General features: G+C 39.8%; 1 protein-coding gene across 3 annotated transcripts in view; it reads right to left on the bottom strand.

Moving 5' to 3' along the window:
• ERC2 (ELKS/RAB6-interacting/CAST family member 2) overlaps nt 1-21982 on the bottom strand; it is a 926792-nt gene that overhangs the window by 827456 nt on the left and 77354 nt on the right. The window lies entirely within an intron of this gene.

Here is a 21982-nt window from a genome sequence, read left to right as displayed (position 1 = left end):
AATTCCAGTGCTCAGTGCACCTATGTGAAAATGTTTCCCAAAAGTTAAGTAATCATCCACAGTCACTGAGCAGCATGAATGTGGTGGGACCAGGCCTCCAGGAGTCTGACTTCAAACTCAAGATTCTCTCTGCTCTACTGCAGATGCCTCTAGTGCAGCAATTTTCAACCTTTTTCATCTCATGGCACACATAAACTAATTACTAAAATTCTGTGGCACACCAAAGAATATAATTTTTGTCAATCTGACCAAAAAATTGATTCATTCACACCAGGTAGATATTTTGTTGGCTGTTTTCATTTCTTTATTTGACAGTCTAAGGGAAAAGAGGTCAGTGTCCCTGACTAAATAGTCAGGTATTGCATGTTTTAAACATTCTTGCGGCACACCAGTTGAAAATCACTACTCTAGTGCAATGTCCTATTTGGACAGATTCTGTTCAAATAGCTATTGTCTGTTCAATAAATATGGCATTAATTTTGATCTTATACACAAGTCAAAACATTTTCCCATATTTTCTCATTCTCTCAGAAAGCCAAGGTAAATTTTAGTGATACTCACTTACATTTGCACAATGCCTTTATTTTTTCAAATAAAGATCTGTCCTGTGTGTTTGACTTTAATAGTGTGAGAGTTACTTTTCAAAACATTTGTGTCATAGTCCTCTGGGGAGGGGGAAGGGAGTGGAGGGATTGAACAAAAAGGAAAAAGGACTCATGGGCATGGACAACAGTGTGGTGACTGCTGGGGGGTAGTGGGTATAAGGGGACTAAATGGTAATGGAAAAAATACAATAAAGATTTTTTAAAAAGAAAAAATCCAAATGGAAGAAAAATTGAAATTTGCATTATAGGAGTCTGCAAATATTTTCTGGTAAATAAATGGTTATGGTTACATTCCAATAAAATTTAATTTATAAAAACAGACAACCATATCTGGCATGCAGATTGTAGTTTGTTAACTTCTTCACTAAAGGTCAAAAGCAATTAATAACAATGCAGTAACTTTGGGGTATAAAGAGATCATCATGGAAACTAGTGTTGTACAAGGTGGAAACCTGGAAATCACAAGAAGGAGGTGGGGTCTATTCCTTCCTCATGGCTACTGGCTCCTGTGGGCATGGCCCAGCCATGCTTCTCCCAGGCAGTGACATTTCTTTCCTGTGGCAGCTGCTGAATTCAATTCAGTCTTTCTGGAGCCAGCCTCAGTGTGCCCCCTCAGAGACCAGTCCCACCCTACCTCCTTCTCAGGTCTAGGTCCCAGCTTCCTTCCCCTCACCTGAGCTCAGAGACTCCAACACTAACCAGTACACACCAGGTGGTACCACTTCTCAGAGTTCTGAGTTGAGCTCAGAGGCCTCAGCACCAGCCACAATCTTGGAAAAGTGAGTTCAGCCCCACAGGCCCCACTTCTGAACTTCTAAATTTTAATAATCCCAACAGTAGGAGTGGAAATGACTCCTGTGGTTACTACTTTCATGATACGTTAGTGTTCTTTTATTGCCATTTCAGTTCTTCAATATCATTGATAATTTTTAATACTAAATTCTTTATGTTAAAATAATTAAAGTAGCTTATGTCTCCTGACTCAACCCAGACTGATACAAACATAGTCCAGCAATTTCAAAATAACTCTAATCCTCATTTGTGTTTCTTGAGCATATGAAGTGGACACACAATTCTGTAGTTGATTTAAAATCCATCTGCTGCTTTCAAATACTCCAGCTGTTCCCAGACCTGACTCTTTAATTAAAGAATCTCCTGTTCCCATGAAATTCCTTCTACCCTTTGCTTCTGCTCTGGTCTCTTTTGTCTTCCTCCCCAACTTCTTTTCTCCTAATTCTCCAACACAAAATCTCAATGGTTAGAAAGGAGGAGCCTCAGAGGGTGGTAGAGCCGAGTCTAGAGTCCAGGACACTTGGGCTCTTTTCCTCCTGCCAGAGATTATAAACTGAAATGCCTACCCCAGACTGAAATGGGAAAGCAGGAAACCAGCCAGGCATAAGAACTCTGGGACTCCAATGTCATCAGAGTGAGTGTGTTGTTGCAACTACACTCAGTCTCAGAGAGAAATGGGGAGTTGTGAGGATTGCAAAGTGTGCACCTCATCTAGACGTCAGAGCTTCAATTTTTCAAAGGAGGCTAAAAATATATAAATTTTATGTGAAATCTCCAGGTTTTTAAATATTGGCTCAATTTTTTAAAATATTCTGTGCAGCTTAAATGGAACTTGCCCAATCCTCCTGACATGCATTTTTGCCACTACTGCCCCATATTAGCCCTAAATCCATTCAATATATTCCATTTTCTTGACAAAGAATTAATGATTAAATTTATTTACTTTTCAATAGTCGCCAAAGGGCTCTGAACTATAAAAGCAAACCAAAAGCAGGATTCTTTTCCCTGCCACTTTTCCAAGCCCCATCAAAATGAAAAAAAGCAGGAAGGAATTGAGTTACAGAAAATATTACTTGACTTAAACCTTTAGAAAATCTGGGATTCAACTTTAAAATATTAACAGAAGAAAATAGCTCTCTAAAACAAAGCTTTGAAGTTTATTTTAGAAGAAGGTGGTAGTTCTGCATTATTTTTAAAGTAATATTTACAGAACAGTTTGTTCTGGAGTTTTAAATGACACAAATAGACTAGGCCTGGTATATATATGCCAAAATAGTGACAATGAAATTAGGGCTTGATCCAGTGGTAAATTACCCTCTGCTCATCTCACCAACACCTAAGGCTCTGAAACGGAGAAGGCACCAGATGAATAAGTAGGCCATTTGGGTACACAGAAGGGCACACACCCACTTACCTCTCAAATCTCCCATGTACAATTACCCAGTCCATAAGAGAAAGACACACACTAGCTCTATAATTACCAGATGTAAACTAAACAATCATGCCCTTTTAAGAGCCAAGCTACACTTCCCAGCCACACTTTATCAGCCTCAGAGCAAACTCCATAGCAATGTGATGCTTGCTGCCGAGAATGTCTAATAGCACAGAACATCATGAAACCCATAACTGGGGGACAAAGCAATGTCAGTAATGCTAGAGTAATGGATAGGTATGGAAAGAAGGCATTAATTCCTTATCCCTTATTCTAAAATGTCCCTGTGTGTTATTACTACAGAAGGAAAACATTACAATTTCCCACAGCCTACTTGTTTTGCTTCACCTCCACAAGTACTTATTGTCAACTACAATAAGAACTAGCCTACCCAAAAGCCACAACCTCACTCTCCAAGAGCCAGAAAGGAGTCATAAAAGGCCTCTGCAGAGTTTATACAGTTAGCACAAAGGCCATGCCCTAAGGACTCCTAGGAGACCTATAGTATCTTCAGTCCATTGACTCTTACTTTTGATTTCAAAGTTGACAGATCAGACTCAGGAAATTTCAATGTGGAGACAAATCAAAGACACTTGGAAAAGAAAAGGACACACTATATATTGTGAAATGCCAGAGCACATGGTGGAGGACAGCTAATGTTGAAGAGAAGACATGTTAAAGAAATGAGGAGAAATATATATCCCCGTTGCTCCAAGTGGGTCTTAGAGAGACAGTGCTACTCATTGAAAAGTGGGAAGAGACTGGAGTGAAGTAAAAGAGGGTGGAACGGAAACAAGCATCTGTAGGAAAGGAGCCTATTTGAAGTAGCCCAAGGGGGGCAAAAACATCATGATTCTCACAGCTGTTAAAGTAGCATCTGATATTTATAGTGAACTTTTAGGCATGCAGGCTCAATGCCAAGTGCTTCACCTGATTTATCTTATTCAACACTCAGCAACCCTGTAAGATGGGTATTAAGCTTCTGTAGAAGCTTAAAGAGTTCAAGCCCAAGGTCATCTGGCTAGTAAAAGGCATAGAGCCAGAATTATATTTCAGATCTGCCTAGTTCCAAAGCCTGCCCTGGGAGGAAAAGAGTGGGAGAGGCAAAGGAAGAAAAGAAAAAGCATGGACTTCCGGCCAAAATGGAGGCCTAAACTGACACACTCTGTCTCTCTTCACAACTAAGAAGGAACACAACTACCAGAAAACCAGAAATAATCAGAAGTTCCAGAAAATAAGCTACATGGAAGCCCAACGTATGAAGTTATAAACCAGTGGTGCTCATCTGGACAGGTAAGGGGTACGAAGCCGGGGCGGAGAGAGCAGGCTGTGCTGCCAGCAGCAGCTGCAGCAATGACTGGTGGGACTGCGGTAAGCACAGAAACCTGTATTTAAGGGGAGGCGAGAAGCGCCAGGGGAGCACCTCCAGCTGCAGTCCAGACCTGTCAGCTCGTGCTTCCAACGCCAGAGAAGGTAGACCCCCATTGCCTCAGACTGTGAGGCCCAGAGGGCATGGGGACGGATGAGGAGGTTCCTGGTCTTTCAGCGGAGAGCGAAAGGCAGGAATCCATCTTGGACCCCCGCCCCACACAAAGCAACACAGTGTGATGAGAAGGGTCACCCAGTAGTGACGAGTGCACGGGGCTCTGCCCCCTATAGCATAGGAGGTATGACAGCCGCGCCCAAGAAGGAAAGGTAAACAAACCTGTCAGGATGGCAGGGATAATGACAGAGATACCAATCACACAGCTGACCAGAAAGCAAATACACGAATTAACGGACGAACAGATAGATAATCTTTTTGAGGCTCAGTTCAGAGCTATAATTATAAGACAGCTTGCAGAAACAACAGTGGGACTTAAATCAAGACAGGGAAAGAATGAAGGCTAGTCCTGCTGAAATTAATGAAAACACATACAAAACAAGTGGTATGGGAAGGAAAACCAGGGATTAAATCAACAAATCAGAACACAGGGAAGGAACAAACAGTCAACCAGTGCAGAAAGAGGAAACAAAAAGTGAGGAAAATGAGGAGAAGCTCAGAAACCTCTGGGACAACTATAACAGAGCGAATATCCAAATTATAGGGTTGCCAGAAGGTGAAGAAGAACTAGAAATTGAAAAATTATATGAAAAAATAATGAAGCAGAACTTCCCTAACTTGGGGAAGGAAATAGACTTACAGGTCCAGGAAGCACAGACAGTTCCAAAAAAACTGGACCCAGGGAGAACCACACCAAGACACATTATAATCAAAATGTCAAAAATTAAAGATAAAGAGAGAATCTTAAAAGCAGCAAGAGAGAAGAAGAGAATTATATACAAAGGGGTCCCAATTAGACTATCAGCTGATTTCTCAAAGGGGACTCTGCAGGCAAGAAGGGACTGGCAAGAAATATCCAAAGTAATGAAAATCAAAAACCTACAGCCAGGATTACTCTATCCACTGAAGCTGTCATTCAGAATAGAAGGGCAGAGAAAGTGCTTCCAGGACAATGTAAACCTGAAGGAGTTCATTAGATCCAAACCACTGTTATATGAGATGTTAAAGGGACTTGGTTAGAAGAAGGAGGATCAAAATTAAACATTAAAATAAAAACTGTATTATAACAACCAACAACAGAAGCAAGGGAATTGAAACAAAGGCAAACTAAGTAGGCAACAAGAGTGGAAAAAGAATTATAGGTACAGGGAACATATTGGGGGGAGGTCAGCCATGAGGGGAAGGAGGGGAAAGGGAGGGAGATGGTACAGGAATTAAGAAGCATAGTAGGAGGGAGTGGAGTAGACAGGAAGAGGTTGAAAAGAACTATATGCACAACCAATGGGCGTGGACTAAGGGGGGAACAACTGGAGGGAGCGGGGTCACTGGGTGGAGGGGAGAAGAGGGAAAAGAAATTGGGACAGCTGTAACAGCATAACCATTAAACATATTTTTTTTAAAAAAGAAAGAAAAAGCATGATACTATCAAATGATGCAAAGCACCACCATGCCCCTGGCTCTCTGAACACTGCATCCAGGCAGCCCTATGAGGGCAGGGACCATATCTCTCACACAGCTTCTAGTACATGGTCTATGCTCTCTCTGTCTAATGAATTAGCATATGATTCTTTCCAAAGGGCAATCCTATAATGTAGGTATTGATATCCCCACTTAACAATTCTTTAAAGCAATCATTCTAAAAGAGGGAAGAAAATAAACTTTCCTAGTGAAAGATAAAACCAGGGGTTGTTTTAACAGGCCAAATGGCTGCCCTTACCAAACAACTGACAGAATACTGGGAAGGAAAATAAAATAGAACTACTAGGGGATGCAAAATAAGACACCTTGTACTATTCCTTTTCTTTGACGTGTGAAATAACATAACTTGCAATAACATCAGCAAGCAGCTCTCTTTGTAACAAAATTCCATTTATAGCCCATACCCTTGAAAAGTTTACCATGACAATGATGCAGAACATCATCACTTGAAATAAAAGAAAAAGAAACTGAGAGAAAGACAGAGATAAAAACAGAAAGAAAACAAAACTAACAACCCAGAAAATAAGGCAGCTCATTATGTCTTCTCTTCCAAATTCTGCAGAATAACACATGAAGTGACAGATGTGAAGAAGAAGGAGGTTCATACCCAGAAAGGCAGAATTATTTTGGTGAGGATTTTAAAGGAGGTGGCAGAGTGCCTGCAGAACAAGTGCACAGATGTGACTCCAGCAGATGTATTCATTCATTCATTCATTATTCATTCATTCATTCATTTATGTATGCATGCAACAAACATTTACAATGCCCCTACTATGAGCCTGTCTCATTGACAGAAGCTGGAGATAATTTTGGGGAACCAGACATAGTCCCTGCCCTTAATAAGTCCACAATCTGCTAGAAAATTTCAGGTAAATAATAAGACAATTAATACTACCCATAATGGGGTATATCTCAGGGATTCTAGGAACTCAGCCTGGGCAAGGAGAGGTTGAGAAGTCTTCTCAGAAGTGACATATGAGTCTTGAAGTGAATGACAACCAAGGAAAGAAGTGGAAGGAAGGTTTGAGAAGTTATCAGAGATTGGACTTTGCATGCTATGTCAAGAACTTTATATTATATCCTGATAAGAATGAAAAGCCATTTAATATTTCATTATTGGAGTATTACATGCCTTGATTGGCATTACAAAATAAAAATCAGGAGACAGTGTGAATAGAAAGAGGTTTAGACTGGAGGAAAGAAGGTTGTATATCAAGAGACTATTGCAATTGTTCAGGCTAGAACTATTGAAACCTCAACTAAAGGAGGAATGGGGGAATAAAAAAGTTAATAGGAATTTGGAACCAATATGGATAAGGATTATGAAGAGGGAAAAAGGAGTCAATGATGGCCTCAAGTTTTGTGTGGTGGGGCTGGGACACAGGAAACGTTCCCTAAGAAAAGGACACAGGTTAAGATTGGGGGAAAGTATTATTAGCAAGTTCATACTTGGACGTGTTGATCTTAAAGTGGCTTTGCCTCATGAGAGGACTTAGTCATGTGTCTCTATATCACACACACTGTATTAGTTATCAATTGCTAGAAAACAATATTAGCACAAATTTAGCAGCTTCAAGCAACACATATTTATCTAATAGTTTCTGTGGGTCAGGAGTCCAGATATAACTAAGCTGTTTCTTCTACAAGGCTGCAATCAGTGGGTCAGCCAGGGCTGGGTTCTCATCTGAAACTCACCTGGGGAAGACTCCACTTCTTCCATTTCTTAGCTCATGTGATTATTGGCAGTATTCCGTTCTCTGCAGACTGCCAGTTTGAGGGCATTGGTTTCTTACTGGCTGTTGACTAGAGTCCACCATAGGCTCCTTGCCACATAGCCCTTTCCATAGGTAACTGACAAGACTGCAGTGCTCTTCGAAAAGTTAGCAAGAATGAGCATCTCTTTGCAATACAGGCATTACAATCTTGTGTACCATAATTACATACATGTAATTACATATACACCATCATCTTTGCTGTATTTTTGGGTTTAAGTCACAGATTCCTACCCACCTCCTTATTCAAGGGCAGAGGATCACACAAAGGCATGAGTCCAGGAAGTGGGAATCTTGGAGACCACCTTAGAGTCTGTACACCACACTCATTTTCATTTGGCCTCCAAAAGTTGGAAACCCTTGGACCCGCTTTCTTACCTTCTGTGGCCCCATGACCTATGCGCGACTAGACACCTAGTGGCATGCAAATACAGACGTACAACCAACCCATCTCTCTCAATTCGTCGTCGTCGGCAGCCGTCCGTCTCGAGAGACGATGGTGTAGCTTCTTAAGAGTCCATCTGCACCGCCGAGAATGGCTGTGCAGTCCGACTCGGGAGTGACATGGTAGTATCTGTCTCCTCCCGTGTTGAATCGACATCTTGCGATGACGCTGAAGCTACAGAGCCTGGGCAGGGTAATATGGAGGGTCCACTGTTGCCCATGCAGCAGATCCCCCCTCTCTTCGCAGCTGAAGGGTCCAAGGGAAAGACGGAGTCAATACAGCTTGGCTTCAGGTGCGCCGCAGGAGTTGCCGGTGTTGACTACAACGTCAAACCGCCTTAGGGACTCCGGCTCCGGATTTTCTGTCGGGGTTTACTCCCTTAGCCTTTCCCCTGAAGAGGTATGCCGCAAGGCAGCGGAGGTTTTTTGGAGTCAGAGTTTTCCTTCTCTGATGTACCCTGACTGGAAGATCGAACCAGCGACACTTAGCTCGCAGGCCGACGCTCAAAATCTCTTTAAAAAAACCTTCCCAAGGAAGCAATACCCTCCCATTCCCCCTACCCCATTCTGTTCTCATAGTACTACAAATCTAAACTAACAGTTTCTAGAATTTGACAGTGAAAAACTACATAACCTCCAAAAGAAATAACAAAATCATTTATTAAATGTTTACTATATATCACTCGCTATAATGGAAACCATATATGCAATATCTCCTTTAATCCTCACAATGATACCACGTTAAGTACAAATATTCTTCAAGTTTTACAGGTGGAAAAAATTAAGACGTGGAGAGGCTAAGATACTTACCAAAGTCAAATAGGTAATTAAGCGGTGGGTACTGGGCAGTCTGACTCCATAGCCCACACTCAAAGCCAGTTCAGGCACCTAAAGATCATCAGTTCCATTTCTAGGATCTTCTAAATAAGAAAATACAAAAAATAGCCAAAAACTACTTTGTGTTCAGTTACAGTTTTATATATATTTGTAGTTTTTGTTCCCCACAATATAATCTATAAATATTTGCAAAACACAGTACATACATATGTGTAAACACTATTCTCTCCACAAACAGTGAGGACTGACAACCATTTGCAGAGCTTCAGAGCCCTCCCCAAGTGTCTCCGCAGCTGGGCACCAGTGGTCCCTGTCCTGTTCTTTTGATAGGTTCTCACCCAGGGGTGATTTTGTGACCCAGGGGACATTCCGCAATGTCTGGAGACATTTTTGATTGTCATGAATAGAGAGGAGTCCCTACTGGCATCTGGTAGGTAAAGGCTGGGGATGCAGTTAAACCTCTTATGACATGGCAGCACCAAGGACAAGGAATTTTCCTGCCCAAAGTATATGTGTCAATCTTGAGAAACACACATGTATATCACTACAAAACTCTCTAATTGTTTTACACATATTTGTCCTAACTCTCCAAGATAAACCTGTATGCCATCAGAGCAAGGACTTCTTGAGTTCTTCATCACTCCACCTTTCTCCTAACCTAAGCTCCAAACATGGTAAGTGTCCAAGAGATATTTCTGAATTAAAATTTATTTCAAAAATACAGTTGGCTTTATTTTTACAAGAGTTACGTATTCAATGATTAACACACTCCCTCCAAATTAAGAGCTTCTACTTTGGGTTTACTGAAGGCTATTTTACTTCTGGAATTATTACAGCCCGACCCTGAGCAGCCTCTGGCACCTGTATAGTTGAATTACCAAACAAATCCTTGCTTTAGAAAAATAGAGAAATGAAATAATGTGTAAGACTGAGACAAACAGAGAGACCCAGAAGCATCATCAAATACCAAGGACTGAAAGGCATTGATTTCCTTATACAACCACTCAGTCCTAAAGAAAGCCAAGGACATGCAAATAGACTAAGTTTCAAAAATTATCCTTTTTTTATTACAAATCATTGTGAGGGAAGGAAAGGAACAGATCATTGTTTTAAAGCATGTCAGATGTATTTGCTGAATGTTAAAAGAGCCACATCATTTGTTAGCCAATTGCGTATATACTAAGGCAAGTACACCTTATAAGTTTAGGAATAAGAAGGAGCTATTTTTCCATTTTTCAATATAAAGAAATTTAAACCTGTACACCAGACAATGAGTCAAATGACTATCCCAACAAGTTTTCTACCCAGCAGGGAAATGTCTGTTGTGGATTTCCATGCCTCTGTGACTCAATCTCAGGTTGCAATCTGGTTCTTTATTCCCTCTCAGATAAACAATGAACAAGTCTATTGAATCCCAAAACAACCTCAAACCTTTGGAATCACACTGCTAAGAAGGATCCAAAATTGTTCTGTCTGCTCTAGTACTGTACTTTCCAGGGGGAGCTAATCAATCAGACTGGAGAGGACCATGCAGTTTTTGAAGTTCAGGAGCGTCTTGATTACACACAGTTAGTGAAGCTTTATACAGAAGCCCAGTGACTCAGACAGCCTCGCAACCCAGCACAGTTAGCAGGGCTGGAAAACCAAGGCCATTAGCTCCCACTGTTTCCCACCTCTCAAAGAATCAAATCTATGCTGGTTGTTAAAGACCATGGCTGACCACTTTGTACAATCAGTCACAGTATATTTTTAATGGGAGCATGGGAGATTCAAAGCAGTGGGGAGCCTCCAAATCACTAATTGTCATGTTTGGAATTCTCTGGAGGTTTTTCTTTGAAACAACAGATCCAACTCCTCAAATACAATTTTCCTAGGCTAATTTGAACATTTTCTCTGAGCTCCCTGAGCACATGCCAAACAGCATCAGGAAACAATACAGGTATGTACCAGGGCCTAGAATAAAATGGCCTGGTGGGAAAGTCCATCTGAACAGTAGCCTGGTTCTACAAGGGAACAGTAAGTTCATGAAGGTACATAGACTGATGCCTTGGCTACTAGCCCTTTCTTTATTCATTCCACCTATACTGGCTGAGCATTCCCTCTCAAATGTAGGGCCTTTATTCTGACTTTCCCTTCTTTTCCTGGTGTCTCTTTTACCTGATTCTACACATCCTCCACAACACTGGCCTAAATCAAGCTTCATCTCCTCTAAGAAGCCAGCCCTGACCAACTTCAGCCAACATGGTTTCACATTATTCTCCGAACACAGGCAACAGGGCAGTTGTTTTTGAGCTTTCATGATGTTCCACATGCCATGCCCAAACCTTTATACAAGTGACCTAAGTTAATTTTCTTTGACCAGGTATATATCATTACCCTCAGTTTACTGATGAGAAAACTGAGGCTAAGAGAAGAAAAGTAACTTGCCCCAGATCACACAGCTAGTAACTAAACAGTGAAGCTAGAACTTAAGCCCATGTCTGGCTTGGACACTAAATCAGGGCTCAGCAAACTTTTCTGTAAACGGCTAAATAGTAAACATTTTAGGCTTTGCAGGCCACATATTCTCTCTTACAACCTCTCAACTCTGTCTTCAAATGTAGTGTGAAAGCAACCACAGACTATACATTTAAAAGTGAAAAAAAAATTCTTAGCTCACCAGTGGTATGAAAACAGGTGGCCCATGGGCCTGCATGAAACATTCCCCTCTGTAAAGTTAATGGGCTTTCTAACAGGTGTGAGGTGATAGCTCATTGTGGTTTTAATTTGCATCTCTCTGATGTTAGTGATGTTGAGCATTTTTTCATGTCTATTGACCATCTGTATGTCCTCTTTGAAGAAGTGTCTATTCAGATCTTCTGCCCATTTTTTAATTGAATTGTTTGTTTTCTTGGTGTTGAGTTATAAAGTTCTTTATATATTTTGAGTATTAATCTCTTATCAGATGTATCACTGGAAAATATGTTCTCCCATTCAGCAGGTTGCCTTTTCATTTTGTTGATGGCTTATTTTGCTGTGTAAAACCTTTTTATTTTAATGTAGTCTCATTTGTTTATTTTTCCTTTGTTTCCCTTGACAAAGGAGATACAGTGGCTAAAATATTGCTACAAGAACTGTCTTGCAGTTTTACTGCCTATGTTTTCTTCTAGGATTTTTATGGTTTTGTGACTTACATTTAAGTCTTTAATCCATTTTGAATTTATTTTTGTGTATGGTCTAAGTTCATGGCCTAATTTCATTTGTTTTGCATGTATCTCTCCAATTTTCCCAATACCATTTACCCCATCATATGTTCTTGCTTCCTTGTCAAATAGTAATTGACCATAAAGGCATGGGTTTATTTCTCGGCTAATTCTGTTCCACTGATCTGTATGCCCGCACTTATGTTGGTACCATGTTGCTTTGACTACTATGGCCTTGTAATCAGTTTGGTATCAGGTAGTGTGTTACCTCCAATTTTGTTCTTCTTTCTCAAGATCACTGAGGCTATTTGGGGTCTTTTGTGGTTCCATATAAATTTTTGGAATATTTGTTCTAGAGCCATGAGATATGTCATTGGTATTTTAATAGGAATTATGTTGACTCTAGATTGCTTTGGGTGGTATGGCCATTTTAATAATGTTAATTCTTCTTATCCATGAACATGGTATATGCTTCCACTTATTTGTATCTTCTTCAATTTCTTTCTTGAGTATCCTATAATTTTTTGAGTACATGTCTTTTAACTCCTTGGTTAAATTTATTCCTAGGTACCTTTTTTTTGTTGTTGTAATAGTAAATGGGACTGTTTTCTTAATTTCTCTTTCTGACAGTTCATTATTGGCATATAAAAATGCCATCAATTTCTGAATATTAATTTTATATCTTGCTACTTTACCAAATTCATTTATCAGCTCTAGTCATTATTTGATGAAGTCTTTAGCATTTTCTTTTTTTTTTTCACTTTTATTTTTTTATTTTATTTTTAAGTATATTTTATTGATTATATTGTTACAATAGTTCCAATTTTTTCCCCTTTGCTCCCCTCCGCCCAGCACCCCCCTTCCCCAACAATCCCCTCCCCAAGTCTATGCCCATGGGTCGTACATACAAGATCTCTTGCCTCACCCTTTCATATATTCTTCTATTTTTTTTAAATAATTAATTAGTTAAATATTTTAACAATAAAAAATAACAATCCCTCCCTCTCAGACTTAAGACCCTTTACAATCTTATAAAGGACAATGGACGAAGGTCTCGAGCTCCACTAGCTGCTTCAAGCTGGACATGGTCATCGTCCTACCTACCCCTGGGTCAAGAAATCCCTAATAAGAGTGGGGGTGTGGAGGGGAGGGTGGCCTTCCCACAAGGGGAAGGATCGTGCAGACTCCAGGTTGGTTGGCTGTCTCTGGACAACGGCATGCTTGGTTCAACAGGCTGGCATCCTTGTTGTATTCTGGGGGCAACAGGGTTAAAGGACATCATTCAATCCGTAACCACTAGATGACAAAAGACAGGTATTAATTTTTCAATGTCCCACATTAGGGAAAAAAAAGGGCTTCTTTGGAGGAAGGTATGCCAGGTACATCTCACCTGTCCAAAACCCTTTTGCCCATTATACTTAGTTTGGACTGAGGGAAATATTTTAGGTTTCCCCCCTCTCAGGCCTCTGGGCTCTTTCTGTCCAAGCCATTAGGATAGAAAAGAGAAACCAGTTTTAAAGTGAAGCCCACAGACCACCCCGTTCTTCACCAACCCAGCCACTTAGTTCAGCCAAACCATTGAGTCTCAGGAGGCAGCAATGCAGACAGGATTAAGTGAGGCCTATACGTACAGACAATCACTCAGGTAATGAGATCGTAGGCTTATGCCCTTTGAAAACAGAAAACACATGTTAATTTATGTAACATAACCCACATACATGTCTCTAAATCTGTAGGACTGTCTTATCGGAAAGACATCCAGTTGCAAGGCATTTGACATTCTTCTTGCCTGTAAATTAAACATCTTTGATAATGCCACAGACATAGTTTAACTTTCAAATGAAAACAATTTTTAAATGAAAAGAAACTTTAAAGACGGTTAGCTGCACTACTTTATAGTCTACCACTGGGCATTGTGATCTTCCTTGAATCGTGATTTTTCTCCCTAAGATTACCCTCCTTGTCATTAAAGGGACTGCATTAAGTTCATTTTTAATTTATCCTGTTCATTTGCATAAACACAACAAGAGCAGCAAATGATCACTTATGATCTTTAGTTCTGCTTTGCTGGAACTTACGCAAGGAACATTTAGGGTGACCTTCAGTCTGCCCTTCAGGGCACAGAAGCTGAGCCACATACCTGGCATTCAGCCTTGCCTGTAAACACCTGTCTTTTCCAGGTCCTCCTGGTTTTCCATTGTGCCTTAAGGTCCCTTCTAGCCATCTTTCAGGAAAACAACCTTCATTCCTTCCCTGGAAAGATTGCTATGGACCGCTCATCCATCCAAGGTACCAGGCCTTTTATCTCGTGGGCTTTTATTACCTTTGAAAGTCAGTCCCAGTTGCTCAGGGCTTTTTGGTAACAACCAAAGCCCAAGCATGTCTCCTTTAGGCATGACATTCCATTCAAAGTCTTAGTTAAAAAAAAAACAAAAAAACCTCTATTAACAACTGGTCTTATTAGTTTTATGCAAAGAAACTTAGGTCATTACTTACTTCTTTAGAATGCCAAATTCTGGAGGGATCAGATAGGGAGAAAATATATACAGTGTGAAGGAAAATCCTTGTCCTTCTAATATTCACTGAACTTGCATTTCTATTCTTTATATTTTTATTTTTTCCCCCACTAAAAATTTTTGTTTGTTTTTCCATTACAGTTGTCTCTCTTTTTTCCCCCTCTTGCTTCTCTGCACCCTGCCCCCCCTTCTTCCACATTCAGTCTCCACCCAGTTGTCCACGTCCATGGGTCATTTATACATGTTCTTTGACTAGACCCTTCCCCTTCTTACCCCTTCTCTCCCTCCCATCTCCCCCTTTGTTACAGTTAGTTTATTCCTTGTTTACATACCTCTGGTTCAATTTTGCTCATTTGTTTGTGTTGTTCATTAGTTTCCTGTAACAGGTGATAGCATAAGGTAATTTTCTTTTGTTGCCTGGCTTATTTCGCTAAGCATAATTCTCTCTAATTCCAATCATGTTGTTGCAAATGGTAGAAGTTCCTTCTTTCTTTCAGTACTTATTCATTGTCATTTTCCCCCTTTGTACTCATGTTCCTCTCTGTCTCTCTCTGTTCCTTCATCTTCTTAAAGCAGACCCTTTAGCATCTCTTGCAATGCTGGTTTGGTGGAGATGTATTCTTTTAGCCTTCTTTTGTCTTGGAAACTCCTTATTTCACCTTCCATTTTGAATGAGAGCCTTGCTGGGTAGAGTATTCTTGTTTGTAGGTCTTTGTTTTTCATTACTTGGAATATATTTTGCCATTCCCTTCTGGCTTGTAGTGTTTCTGCTGAGAAATCTGATGATAGCCTTATTGGAGCTCCCTTGTATGTTATTAGTTGTTTCTCTCTTGCTGCTTTTAGGATTCTCTCTTTGTCTTTGAATGTTGGCATTTTAATTATGATGTGTCTTGAAGTGGGCCTGTTGGGGTTCATCTTCATTGGGACTCTCTGTGCTTCCTGGACTTGCATGATTCTTTCTCTCTTCATATTAGGGAAGTTTTCTGTCATTAGTTTTTCAAAGAGGTTTTCTATTCCTTGCTCTTCTTCTTCTCCTTCTGGAATTCCTATGATATGGATATTATTATGTTTCATGTTGTCCTGCAGCTGTCTTAGAGCCTCTTCAGTCTTGTTCAGTCTTTTTTCATTTCGTTGCTCTGTCTGTGAGTTTTTGTCTACATTGTCTTCCAGCTCGCTGATCCGATCTTCTGCTTCCTCTAGCCTGTTTTTAATTCCTTCTACTGTGTTCTTCAATTCAGAGATCGTATTCTTCATTTCCTCCTGGCTCTTATTGATAGCTTCCATGTCCTTTTTGATGCTGGTATAATTCTCAGTAAGTTCCTTATAGTTCTTCTGGAGTTCACTGTAGTTTTTCTGGAGTTCTTTGTAGTTTCCGCTGAGCTCATTGAGCTTCTCCATACTCCATGCTTTCAATTCCATATCTGATAGTCTGCTCCCCTCTATTTCATTTAGCATTCTTTCTGGGGACTCTACCTTTCCTTTCGATGGGGGGGTTGTTTCTCTGTCTCCCCATTTTTGTGACTCCTATTGTTTGTTGGTGCTTCTTAGAATCGTCTTTAGCATTTTCTATATACAGTATCATGTTATCTGCAAATAATGACAGTTGTACTTCCTCCTTTCCAATTTGAATGCCTTTTATTTCTTCTTCTCTGATTGCTATGGCTAGTACTTCCAGTATTATGTTGAATAAGAGTGGTGAAAGCAGATATCCCGATTTTGTTCCAGTTCTTCAGGGAAATGCTTTTAGTTTTTGCCCATTAAATATGATGTTGGCTATGGCTTCATCATATATCGCCTTTATTATATTAAGGTATGATCCATCTAATCCCACTTTGATAAGAGCATTTATCATACATGGGTGCTGGATTTTATCAAATGCTTTTTCTGCATCTATTGATATGATCATGTGATTTTTCCCCTTCATTTTGTTTATGTGATGTATCCCATTTATTGATTTGCAAATATTGTACCAACTTTGTGTCCCCAGAATAAATCCCACTTAATCGTGGTGTATGATCTCTTTAATGTATTGCTGGATCTGGTTTACTACTATTTTCTTAAGGATTTTAGCACCTATGTTCATCAGGGATAAATCAACAAACAACAAGTGTTGGTGAGGAAGTGGAGAAAAGGGAACCCTCATGCACTGTTGGTGGGAATGTATATTGGTGCAATCACTGTGGAAAAAAGTATGGAGTTTCCTCAAAAACTTAAAAATTAAACTGCAATTCCACTTCTGGTAATATATCCAAAGGAACCCAAAACACTAATTCAAAAGAACATAAGCACCCCTAGGTTCACTGCAGTGTTATTTACAACTGCCAAGATGTGGAAACAGTCCAAGTGCCCATCAGCAGATGAATGGATATAAAGATTGTGGTATATTCACACTCTGAAATATTACTCAGCCATAAAAAAGGAAATCTTAATTTTTGTAATGGGATGGGTAGACCTGGACAATATTATGCTAAGTGGAATAAGTAAATCAGAGAAAGACAAATACATATGATCTCATTTATATGTAAAATCTAATGAACAAAATAATTTAACAAACAAAATAGAAACAGAGGCATGGATACATGGAACAGACTGACAGCTGTCAGAAGTGAGGGTTGAGGAACTAGATGAATTAAATTGAAGGGATTAGTAAAGATATATATAAATAGGTAGGTAGGTCTAGATATAGATATATATAGATATAGGCATACCACATAGATGCAAATAACAGTGTGATGATAGCCAGAGGGAAAGACAGGTGGAGGGAGATGGAAGAGGGCAAAGAGGGGATAAATGGGGTTGGAAAGAGACTTTACTTTCAGCGATGGGTCCACAATGCAGTATGTAGATGATATTTTGTTGAGTTGTACACTTGAAACCTGTATGGTTTGGTTAACCAATGTCACCCCAATGAACTAAATAAAGGAGTATAAGTAAGTAAATAAAGTCAATAGGCTACAAATTTCAATGCTCCTCTACTCCAGTGAGAACAGCTCTAGACTTACCCACTTAACCTGTACTAAAAACTTCTTGAAGCCAAACACTGTCTGTGTTTATCCCTGATGAACAGAGGTCATTCTATTTCCATTTGAGCAAATGTGCTTCGAAAAGTAAAGGAACTTCACAAGGGTAATTCACTGGTTAGATGTGGGCTGAAATTTCAACCCAGGCAGCCTGACTCCAGAGCTGCATTTTCCATCTCCATAGCCAGTATATGACCAGGCTAATTGAAGCAGGAGCTGACACTTCTTCAGTGTGAACACTCTGTTTGGAGTCCTGGTCTCTTGGCTGTTCTGCTACCCATGTTCACTGGAGATATGTACAGCACCACGGCAGCCTCTGGCCTCGTGCCACCTCTCACCACTTTAACCAGGCAGAAAACATTTCAGCTAACTAAAGATCAAGGGTCATTTCAGAAGGCCTGATTTCATATTTCATTGTTAAACTTTAATGAACCATTACATTCAGTAGAATGAATGATCTAAGGAATCAAATACACCATGTCCCATTATGTAATTTTGTAAATTATAAGTAAATATTGCAAGCACCAAGGAAATCACTTCCCAGAGCCCTTTTCAGTCCCTTTTCCAGGGGTGCCTGATGCCATTTTGAGACACTTCCCTGCCATAATAAACTATGTCATCATCTAACACTTCCTCCTCCATAAGACTTCTTCTCCCCTAATTCTGCAAATAATGGATTAAAGAAAAGCCTTATGCTGGCTGAACAGAAAAAATGGGAAAATGGGTCCTAATTACAAAGTAATAAATCCTTGTTCTCCACATGGGCTGATAAGTCATTTGATAGAGCAAAAGTGAGTTTTAGATCCAGAAAATTATTTACTGTTGGAGTGACCTTGAACATCACTAATTCTCAAGTTCCTCATCCAGAACATAAGAACAAAAATGACTATGGCACAGGCTCTTCATTAAATGAAATAATGTTTCTAAAGCGACTGGCCCAAACACTAGTCCCACCCTCTGCTCTTTCCTCTTAATTTATGATTTTATTTTTAAACCACATAAAATAGAATAACTGCCATAGTGTCTGTTGTTTTACTTTCCATACATATCATTTTAAACTTCCATAAGTAAAAGAGACACTGTGGTACATTTAAATAGGAATTATCTAAAGTGGTGGTCTTCCCAGAGTTTTGTCTTGTTTTGTTTTTTTAGGTCCACAGTGAAGTATAAAAACTAATTAATAGAGCAAAAGCATATTTTGATCAAGCTTAAACTCTCAGTGCAGGTAACATAATACAACTGTCACCTAATTGGCCATAGTTTGGTTTACAAAGGGGAAATACGTCCAAAAATCTAAAAATATGCAGTAGATGCCCACACAGGCCATGGCTTAAGCCAGGTTCCTTGGTTCTCAACTCAGCTCTGACACTTAGTAACTAAGGCAAATCCTTAGTCTTTCTGAGACTTGTTATCCTCATCTATAACATGGAATGATAGTGTTATAAGGGTGAAAGTAGAAAATCCATGTAAATGCATATTAAATACCTATAAATCCATATTAAATGTAAAGCAAGTGATATGCTGCCTAACTCCTTGTAAGGATTCACAATCTGTAGGTTATGATAATTAGTGTTTTATTAACGTTTGTACATTAATATCATTGAGGAGATTCTAATGAAAATGCAATTCTGAAAGAAGAACTGAAAAAGAATGCTGAGTAATAAAATTACTGGAAAGGACGGATGATCTAAGTGACACCTTGATAAGAAATTCATTTCAACATGTTTGCAAGACGTTTATATGTGCAAATTCTGGCATGTTTGTTCAAAATCCACCACATTATCATCATGCCTCATGTATCTAACCAGACTGGGGAGTCTATCACAGAACAAGTGTCAAGTTAAAACTGGATCATCGCTGTCCAAATGAAGATAATTTCTCAATTTCCTTTTGTCTTTCTCCTTTCTCTACTCGTCACCCTCCCACAAATGAACTGCTTACCCATGCCAAGAATATACAACTCAGAAATGAGATCAGGAACAAAGTTAAAATGAAAAAGAAAGACCCTGGAGAATAAGGATATCAGAGAAGGTAATCAAAGAGCAGCAGCATCTGATTATTCACACAATAAGCACTGGGAGCTGCCCTGCACACACTATGAATTGCTATGTTGCTGTCTCTAATCCTTATAACTAACATGCAAAGCACAGGTGTCCCTGAATAAGGCGGTCGGGGGGTACGGTTAGGGGCACTGACCACCTATGCAGTCAAAAATCCATGTATAACTTTTCATCCTTCAGTATCCTAGGGTTATTGATATAAGGAACCACAGCAGATACCAAAATCTATGGATGCTCAAGTTCCTTATATAAAACGGCACACAAAAATGCATGCAGTAGGCCCACCACATCATGAATTCCCAACCATGCATCAAAAATATCATTTTCAATCTGTGGTTGGTTGAATCTGCACATGGGAAAATCAGGGATATGGGGGGCCAACTACATGTTTTGAAAAATATCCATGTGTAAGTGGATCTGCACAGTTCAAAACCATGCTGTTCAAGGGACTGCTGTACATATTCTTATTCCCATTTCATAGATCAGGAAATCAAGGCTTTTACAGATGAAGTTACTTGCTCAAGGGCACACAGCTAGTAAGTGGTACATCATGGAACCCTACCCTCTCGGTAACAAAAACTCTTCCTAAGGGCCTGACACTTCTCCAAGTTCTATGACAGGTGGGGGGCCCTGTATAAAGAAAGTTAGCTTGGCTCTTGCCCTCAAGGAGCATATAGTTTAATGGGAAGGAAAGACTGAAACAGAACGATGGTACAATGTAAAATACATCCTTGTCAGAGCTAAAAACAATGTGTTATGGAAGCCCCAAGAAGAAAGAAGTAAAGTGGCAATGTAAGAGTTGGGTATTAAAGGATGAATAAGAGAATGCAAGCCAGAAAAGGGAAACGGGCATGCAGACTTGTGATAATCATGTAACAGGCTTGGGATAATCATGCAAACAGAAACACAGAGATAGGAAAGATCCTTGTGTGTTGGAGGTAATAAGATGGGAGGTATTTGACTGAGCAGTGACAGAAATGGAAACAGTCTAAAGAAGACTAAAGGCTGACAGTCTTGTCAGCCGCGCTATAGAGCGTGGAATGGACTCTGTTGACAAATGGCAGGCAGAAAAAGACCAGCAAGGCAGCAGTTGCACCAGGACAAAGTAGAGAAAATTAAGCAGGACAACGGAATGAAATGAAGGCAAATTTCTGGGCCAGAGATGTCCTGGGAGGCATGACTATCAAAGGCTGACATTAAACACACAGAAGGAAAGATGATGCCTTCTCAGAGGAGGTCCAACCAGGCAAAAACAGCGCACAAGAGAAATAAGGGGAGTCTTAAGTACCTGATATTTAAGACATGTAACTGAAAACAGAACAAGCCAATAATAGCATTTTTGATTTGGAGACCAGTAAGATATAAGTAAAGAAAGTTTCAAAAATGAAAGTGATGGAAATTAGCACAAGGTTTCCAACAGAACTCAAAATATAAAAAATAAGATTCAATATTCTGTTTTAAAAGGAACTTTCCTGAACTGAATAAGAAATTTTAAAAAACCAAATTATAAAAATAAAAACAAGCACAATAAGTTTTGTTTGGAGATGGACCACTGGACCATGACATACTCACAAGGACATCAAGAAGTGAGCCAGCACCATCAGAGTGGAACTTAACTGACTTGAGTACTAGAGATGGTATATATTGCCATAGGGACTGGGGTTATACCCATAGGTTCGGTTTTCTGTATTTTCCTCTATGAGAAAATCATATATAGATGAGGAACGTGGGTACAGGGTACAATTCAGGGAACACCAAGACCTGAAATGACAGCACAACTTCCTTGTTGTCCTCAATATTGCTCCCATGATGCTGGCTGCAACTCGTGACTCACACTCAGGAATTAAAATTCTCCCAAAAAAGCTATTTCAATTACACACACCACTTGCACAGAAAGGAAGGTGATATATTTCTATTGATGCAGGCAGAACCTTAAAGCCCAGCCAATCCTCTGTCTGGAGGATTCAGGAGAGTTCCCAATAAGACAAGACAGAGAGTATAAACACTGTATATCTTGCCAAATGAAAGACTCTGGTTGACCAAAGGTCCATAGACTGAGCTGCCAGGAAATCAAGGAAAAATTTTAAGTGTTAGAGATGCCAAGTTCTTTGAAGACTATCTTGTCCAACTTGCTGCTTTATAAATGTTGAAAATAAAGACCAAAATTAGGAAGATATTCCAGCCTCATACAGCACATTGAGAGGGGAGAGATGGAGAGAGAAGGAAAAAGGAGAGAGGGAGAGAAACCAGGGCTTCTCACACCTTCCATTCCAAGATGCTGCTAGTCCCAGGGCCCTCAA

Source organism: Furipterus horrens, unplaced genomic scaffold (assembly GCF_987537825.1).
Source record: "Furipterus horrens unplaced genomic scaffold, mFurHor1.1.pri manual_scaffold_7, whole genome shotgun sequence".
NCBI lineage: Eukaryota > Metazoa > Chordata > Mammalia > Chiroptera > Furipteridae > Furipterus > Furipterus horrens.
This window is presented reverse-complemented; position numbering and strand designations above follow the sequence as displayed.